Genomic DNA, 8,767 nt, shown 5'->3' on the forward strand with positions numbered 1-8,767 from the left:
GAAAAGTAAAAAGAGAGAGAAGAAAAGAAAAATGTCTGTAAAGAGTATTCAGCAGCATAAATTCTTTTCACAAACAATTAAATTCTGGATCTAGAAACATTAAATATATTCTCCTTCGTATGATAAAACAAACTTTTGGTGAGTCAAGAATATGTGAGGAATTTAGAATTTGTTAATTTGGAAAACTAGAGCCAAGAATTGAAGGGAACCAGATTGACAATTAAGAGGTTAAAAAAAAAGGAAGATGTACTCCTCTACTTAATAAGGTTTAAACTTTAGTTGATGAATATTGTTTGATAAACTTTATACTAATATATAGCAGGTTGTTATTACTATTTTTACCATTATTTGTGAATAATGCACTTACTATTTTCTTTTGCTTATACATAGAATGTTATTGATGCTGTAAACAAAATCTTAAGCTAGTGAAGGGGAAAATATCTAGATCTCATTTAAATGTCTGCATGAATTTATTAAGTCTGTTTTAATACAGTAAAATAACCAAAATCATATCTGAGAGAAGAGAACCTGAAAATATAGTGGCTAAGATGTCCTGGAGATAGCTATCTGAGTAGCCAGTGTAGTCCCACAATGGTTGTCACAGGAGGTGTATGGTGACAACTTTAATTGTCCAATCCACAAGGCTGTGTACCTCAGCAGCCACGATACGGTAATAGAAGACTGGAAGGTCCCTGGATATATGCAGGTTCCTGGTATACAATGAAATCTTGGAAACCTTGATTTTGTTATCAGGTAAGAAATCAACAGGAACAGAAACTGGGACAAATTACCTGTGTGGGTCAAATGAACAAATGGAGGAAATATCTTCCTTCTGCCTCACTAGATATTACTTCAATTACTACAGGAATTTGACTCAGTTGGAAAGAGTCTTTCCACATCAACGAAGGCAGGATATTTGTTCAGGGGATATCCAGCAAAGATGAGCTGTATGTGGTCTCACAAATCCCATTGCCCACCTTTTCATGTAGGCCTGCAAAGCCCCTGGGAATATCCAGCTTAGATACCAGTCCACCAATTCCTCCCAGCCTGGTCCTGCTGGGGCACAGCCAAGAGATGTGAGCTGTACTTTGCCCCCTGATCTCCACTGTAAGGCCAACAGCTCTTCTCTTTTCCAATGAGGCCTCTTGGACCCTAGGAACATTCAGGTCCACCTGTGGCACAGCCAGAAGGCTGTTCCCTGAGTCCCACTGTCAGGATCAAGGCTCTGTCTACCTCCCCAAGGTCTTCCAACAGCCTCAGGAATGCCAATGACCAGATTGCTAAAAGACAGAGTAAGAATACAATCACCAAAATCAAAGGCAATATAGAATCAGAAAAGCCTACATATCCTACTACAGCAAGCTCTGGATATCCTAACACATCTGAAGCACAAAAAAGATGACTTTAAATACAACATTATAAAGATGGTAGAGGCCTTTAAAAAGGAAATAAAACTCTTAAAGAAATACAGTAAATACACTCAAACAGGTGAAGGGAATGAATAAAACTGTTCAAGACCTGAAAAATAGAAATAGCCCTAATAAAGAAAACACAAAATGAGGGAATCCTGTAGATGGAAAACCTAGAGAAGAGACAGAAACTACAGGTGCAAGTATCACCAACAGAATACAAGAGGTGGAATAAAGAATCTCAAGCTAAGAAGATACACTTGAAGAAATTGATACATTAGTCAAAGAAAAATGTTAAATCTAAAAATTTCCAGACACAAAACATCCAAGAAATATGGGACACTATGAAAAGACCAAAATTAAAAATATTAAGAATGGAAGAAGGAGAATGATCCCAGCTCCAAGATATTGTTATAAAGAAAGAAAATCCCAGTCGTTCTACTTTAGCATTAAAGACTCAGGAGCCAGATGCTGGGATGAAAACCTACTAGCTCAGAGAGGCAGAGAAGGCACCCAGCAACCTTCTTACTCAGCTTATGTTTCAGAAGGAAAAAGCCCTTCCTAGTCAGCTCAAGCCCCAAAAGTAAAAAGCCAAGACCTCTTCTCCTTCTTCACACTGTCCTAAATACCATTCAACTCAATGTTCCTCATTTGGGCTTGCTCTCTGTCAGCTGGTTTCTTGCTCTACCCCTTGTCCTAGGGATACCTTTATTTAATTCTGTGTGCAGAAAGCTCTTGGATTAAATTTGTATTCTAGGATGGAGCCAAACAAGAAACAGGCTTTTACAGTATACATTCTCAGGGTTCACAATGACATTAAGTATTCTGCAACATTTCCATCTTTTGTATAAATAAAAGAATTCCTCTCTAACATCAATAAACCATATACTATCAGGTAAGAATACATTCACCTGAATGCCAAAAGAGGTCATCAGATTCTTATATAGAAGGTCATGAGCTCATGAGCCACCATGTGGGTGCTGGGAATTGAACTCAAGACTACTGGAAGAGCATTTAATGTTCTTAACTGTTGAGCAATCTCCCAGAACTATAGTATGAAGTCATTAATATTTACTATTGATAAATCTTTAAGTAAAGCTGTGGTTAATCCTAAACAGCTGTATAACCAAATCACCACACAGAGATTAGGATTTATTTAGTTAACCTAAAATACAATGCTGGGTAATAGTTACTCCATCCTAAACCTCCAAGCCCATGTAGTTTCCTACCATTCAGATTTTACCCATTATATTTGCTTTTAGTGATATCTTAGGTCCGGTCCATCTCTCCACATCATTCCAAGACCTCTCCTTCAGCCTCTCCTCTCCCAGCTTCTCTCCTGCCTCTTCTCTTCCTCCTTCTCCTCCCACTCTTTCCTCTCCTCCCGCTACTCTCCTCTCCTTCCTACTATATCCTCTCCATTGCTCAACATTGTGGCTGGTTGTTTTATTTTGGCATGCTTACACAAAGTTGAGACAGGTGATGCTTAGAATAAGTATCACAATGCAATGTCCGAATTGAAACCAGAAAGTGGGGGAGAGAAATCAGAATTTGAATTAACAAGGGTAAGTTGTATAAATTCCAAAAGAACATTATACCAACACCAAATCCTGACAATATTAAGGGAACTCTGTTATACTCACATACCAGAACATAACATAGTTGTCCTCTGAAAGGTTCCACCTAGCAGAGGAGCCTTATAAAAGAGAATATACTACTTATAGGACAGTATATCCCATGTGTGTCATTCTGCTTCTGGGATAAGTCATTCAGGATGATCTTTTCTCTTCATCATTTGCCTGCAAATTTCATGGTTTCTTTGTTTTTTTATTGCTGAGTAGCATTCCATTGTAAAAATGTAGTGCAATTTCTGTATCCATTCCTCAGTTGGGGGACATCTGGGTTGTTTCCAGGTTCTGTCTATTAGGAATAAAGCTGCAATGAACATGGTTGAGTAAATGTCCTTTTGTACTTGAGCATATTTTGCATATATTATCAGAAGTGGTATAGTTGACTATTGAGGAATCACTATTCCTAATTGTCTGAGAAAGCAAGAAATTGATTTCCAAAGTGGTTGCACAAGTTTACATTACCACCATCAATGGAGGAGGGTTCGCCTTTCTCCACATCTTCTCCAGCATGTGTTGTCATTTGAGTTTTTTATCATAGCCATTCTGATGGGTGTAAGGTGAAATCTCAGGGTTGTTTTGATTTGCATCTTCCTGCTGGCTAAGGACTTTGATCATTTCTTTAAGTATTTCTATGATATTTGATATTCCTCTATTGAGAATTCTCTGTTTAGCTCTGTATCCCATTTTTTTAATTGTATTACTTGATTTGTTGCTGTTTAACTTCTTGAGATCTTTATATATTCTGGATATTAGCCCTCTGTCAGATATAAAGTTGGTGAAGATCCTTTCCCAATTTATAGGCTCTTGTTTTGTTCTGACAACAGTGTCCCTGCTTTACAGAAGCTTTTCAGTTTCATGAAGTTTCATTTATTGATTGTTGCTCTTAGAGCCTGTGCTGTGGTGTTCTGTTCAAGAAGTTTGTCTCCTGTACCAATGAGTTCAAGGATCTTCCCGACTTTTTCTTCTAACAGGTTTAGTGTATCTGGTTTTATATTGTCTTTAACCCAGTGGGACTTTAGTTTTGTGCAGGGTGATAAGTATGGATCTATTTGCATTTTTTTATATGGAGACATCCAGTTAGAGAAGCACCATTTGTTGAAGGTGCTTTCTTTTTCCAATGTATGGTTTTGGCATCTTTCTCAAAATCAGGTGCCAAAAGTGTGTGGGTTTTTTTTTCTGGGTCATTCATTTGATTCCAATGATCCACCAGTCAGTTTCTATGCCAGTTTTTATTACTGTTGCTCTATAACACAACTTGAGATCAGGGACAGAGATACATCCAGGAGACTTTTTATTGTAGAGGATTGTTTTAGCAATTCTGGGTTTCTTGTTATTCCACATGAAGTTAGATGATAATTTCTCTTTCAAGGTCTGTAAAGATTTCTGTTGGTAATTTGATGGGAACTGCATTAAATCTGTAGATTGCTTTTGGTAAGATGGTCATTTTTACTATGTTAATCCTGCCAAGCCATGAACATGGGAGATCTTTCCATCTTCAGATATCTTCCTCTATTTCTTTCTTCAGAGACTTGAAGTATTTCTCATACAAGTCTTTGACTTGCTTGGTTAGAGCTACACCAAGGTACTTTATGTTCTTTGTGGTTGTTGTGAACAGTGTTGTTTCCCTAATTTCTTTCTCAGCACATTTGTCTTTTTTATACAGGAGAGCTACCAATTTTTTTTAGTTAATTTTGTATCCAGCCACTTAGCTCAAGGTGTTTTTCAGCTGTAGGAGTTCCCTGGTAGAATTTTAGGGGTCACTCGTGTATATTATCCTATCATCTGCAAATAGTGATACTTTGACTTCTTCCTTTCCAAACTGAATCCCCTTGATCTCCTTTAATTGATGTATTGCTCTATCAATGACTTCAAGAACTATGTTGAAAAGATATGGAGAGAGTGGGCAGCCTTGCCATGCCCTGGATTTCAAGCACAAAAGCACACTACAAAAACCAACATTCAAATCAATGGATCTAACAGCCATTTGTCATTAATCTCTCTCAATATCAATGGACTCAACTCTCCAATAAGAAGACACAGACTAACAGAATGGTTATGTAAACAAGACCCAACAATCTGTTGCATAGAAGAAACACATCTAAGTCACATAGATAGACATTACCTTAGAGGAAAGGGCTGGAAGACTGTTTTCCAAGAGAATGGACCCAAGAAGCAAGCAGGAATAGTCATTCTAATATCTAATAAAATAGACTTTCAACCAAAATTAATCAAAAGAGATGGGGAAGGTCACTTCATATTCAAAGGAAAATTCCACCAACAAGACAGCACAATTCTGGACATCTAAACACCATATACAAGGGAAACCACATTTGTAAAAGAAACATTAATAAAACTTAAACCACACATAGATTCCTACACATTAATAGTGGATGACTTCAACACCCCTCTATCAACAAAGGACAGGTCAGCAAAACAGAAATTAAACAAAGAAACAATGACTCTAACAGAGGTAATGTATCAAATAGACCTAACAGACACCTACAGAAAATTTCACCCATGCACTGACTCTTATTTTAAAGAGAGTATGTACCTTTTACCCAGAATTTTTCAAATCTAAATTTGGATTTTTAGCCAAGTTTGGATTATATGCTTACCACGACAGGCATCATTTGTTTAATGTATATTAAAATTGGCAGTTTTTGCCTGATTCAGTTACCCCCAAATAATTGAAACAGAGACTTTAGTTTTATTCAATATTTTAATATGCAGTAACTGAGCAATATTAGTCTACCCCTCTAAGCTAATCGAACTACCTCCCAGCAGAGTCCCAGAGGAGTGAAACAGTTCAATTTAATAAGCTGTATACGTTTCTCTGGTTTTTTACCTAGGCAGATCTGTCTTTGAGATCTGGGATTTGAAGACATTACAGAATGAAGAAGACTAGAGTTTATTGTTTCAGACAACTTTTTTTTTTTTAAAGCAAGAACACATAAAATTCAGAAACTGTGTTAAGACATCGTCAAATTTAGGTTTTACGAAACAGAAATGATCTTAATTCAACCTTGTAATATGAAGATGGCTTCTAATAGTAAGACAGAGTAAGGGTGATCCATCATTTGGGCATTTTAAAGATTTCACTAATCACAGAGATCATTCTTGACAAGCACACTTGATAGAGGATTGACCACACACTCCACGTTTCCATTCAAATCCTCTCTGAATGCCCTGTCTCTGTTTCTTTTGTGGGCTCATAGCTCTTAGACAAAACACCTTGCCAAGGTCCCCCAGAAGTTTACTCTATTTCTTGCCCTTCCCTGCTCATTTCAGCCTTTTTTTTCTCTTCCTTATTCCCTTCCCTTATTAAAACCCTTCCCCCTATTCTTCTTTCCCTTGGTTTACTTACATTATTTCCCTTAGTTTGTTTACATTTATTATTTTAGTTATATTATATTCAATAGCAATTACTACCAATGATATATTCAGATTCCATCATTTTCTGGATCTTTAGATCTATAGTTATCATTTATTGCTCAGAATGTACACATGAATAACTCCAAGTCAAATTTGTTTTATCTATAAAACAAAAATCATAGTTGACAGTTTTGTTATCTGGCTCTGTTCAGGATCTCTGAACACTTATGAATGAATAATCTACAGAGATTCTTGAAACACATTATTGGCAACACCCTTATCAACTCTTTTGGGTTTTTCTTTTTCTTTTTTTTTTCAAGACATGGTTTCTCTGTGTAGCTCTGGCTGTTCTGGACTTGCACTGTACACCAGATTAGACTTGAGCTCACAGAAATCTGCCTGCCTCTGCATTCAAAGTGCTGGGATTAAACTTGCACTACCATGCCTGGCTCACACTTAAGAACTCTTTATCATTTCTTTTTTTTTTTCAAATATTGATTTAAACCTGTATAGATTCTCACTGGACTAAAGATCTTTAGTCCAAGATACCATTAATGTCTAGTGGCTTAATACACAGAATCTTAGTTAAGATTACTATGACAAGATACCAAGACTAAAAGCAACTTGAAGATGACAAGGTTTATTTGACTTACTCTTCCATATCACTGTTTATCATCAAAGGATATCAGGACAGGAACTCAAACAGAGTAGGAACTTAGAGGCAGGAGCTGATACAGAGGCTGCTTACTGGCTTGTTCTGCATGCTTTCTTATATAACCCAAGACTGACAGGCCAGACACAGAACCATCCACAATGGGCTTCTACCTCCTCCATAAATCACTAATTAAGAAAATAATTTATAACTGGACCTTTTGGAGGCATTTTCTCAATTGAGGCTTCCTCCTTTCATATAGCTCTATCTTGTTTCAAGTTGACATAAAGTTTGCCAGCAAAAGTGGTGACATAGTTTTCTTTCTGTTGCAGTGATGAAATCACAATGTAAAACAGTTTGGGCAGGAGAGTGTTTACTTTATCTTACAGCTTAGAGCCCACAAAGGAGGGAAGTTAGAACAAGAACTAAAGGTAGGAACCTGGGCACAGGACCTGAAGCAGAGGCAATGGAGTAATACCACTTCGTGATTTCCCATACATGGCTTGCTTGGTGTGCTTTTGCTTGGTATGTTTTTTTTTTTTTTTTTTTGGTGTTTTTGTTTTTGTTTTTTTACAACCCATGATGATCCACCCTGGGATCTTACCATCCACAGTATGCTCAGCTTCTTAAATCTGTCATTAATTGAAAAAAGAATGTCCCACGGACTCCCCAAAAGGCCAATTTGACCATGTCTCAATTCCTTAATTTCTTCCTCCAAGTTTGCTTAGCTTGTATCAAGTGGGCAATAAAAATGAACCAACTGAACACACACACACACACACACACACAAACAAAAACAAAAATGAACAAAAGTCTACCCAGCACAAACTGAGATGAAAAAAAGAGCAAGAAAGCCCTTAAAAAAATGAAGATAACCACTCAGATAGTCCTAAAAACATGTGGTGATCATCATATCCTGGAAGCTACCCAAACAAGTTGTATGTAGCTCTATGTGTCAAAAAAAATCCTTGCTATTTGCATAATAATTCTTATAGTTAACAGAATGTGAAATTTTACTCCAGATCTCTGTAATGTTTAACTGCAAACTCCTAATGTTTAGCTTCTCTCTTGAACCTAAATCAGATCTGATAAGATTTTTCTGGTACCAACAAAATCTTACCAAATGTTTCACAGCTCAATTCACTTTGCTTTTCATAACACTTGCCATTTGCCAAGAAATACATGGCAGGGAATATTTATACTCTAGCAAACCACCCATTTCTCTATTTTTTTAAACATTTCATTAAAACTGGTTTTTCTTCACCTGTTGACCTGCAAACCATGAGTAGAAAAGGATAGATTCAGGGGGATCCAAGATGGCGGCACGGGGAGGCCACTCTTTCTGACCAGTAACACAGCAGGATCTGCACAATGACCCCACAGATGGAAGTCTGGGCCCTAAAACACCAGCGATTATGTTTCCCAAGTGAGAGGAAACCCCATGGTGTGGGATTCAATCAGCTTCAGGTCACCTAGCTAAACCTCAGAACAGTTCCTAGGTCCCACCAGGCACTCAGTGGCCAGCCCAGAGCCACACACCATGGGTGTGCTTTGATCACTGTCTGGGACTTAACTGGGGGCCCCACAACAACAGAGACTGGGATTTCCAGTGGAGAGTAAACCCCACAGTGCAGGAAGAAATCAGGACCATGGGGCACTCAGACAATCCCTGGAAAAAGACTTGGGTCCAGCAGTCTCCCAGG

The sequence above is a fragment of the Psammomys obesus genome, unplaced genomic scaffold, assembly GCF_907164565.1.
Source record: "Psammomys obesus unplaced genomic scaffold, mPsaObe1.curated_primary_1811, whole genome shotgun sequence".
Classification (NCBI taxonomy): Eukaryota; Metazoa; Chordata; class Mammalia; order Rodentia; family Muridae; genus Psammomys; species Psammomys obesus.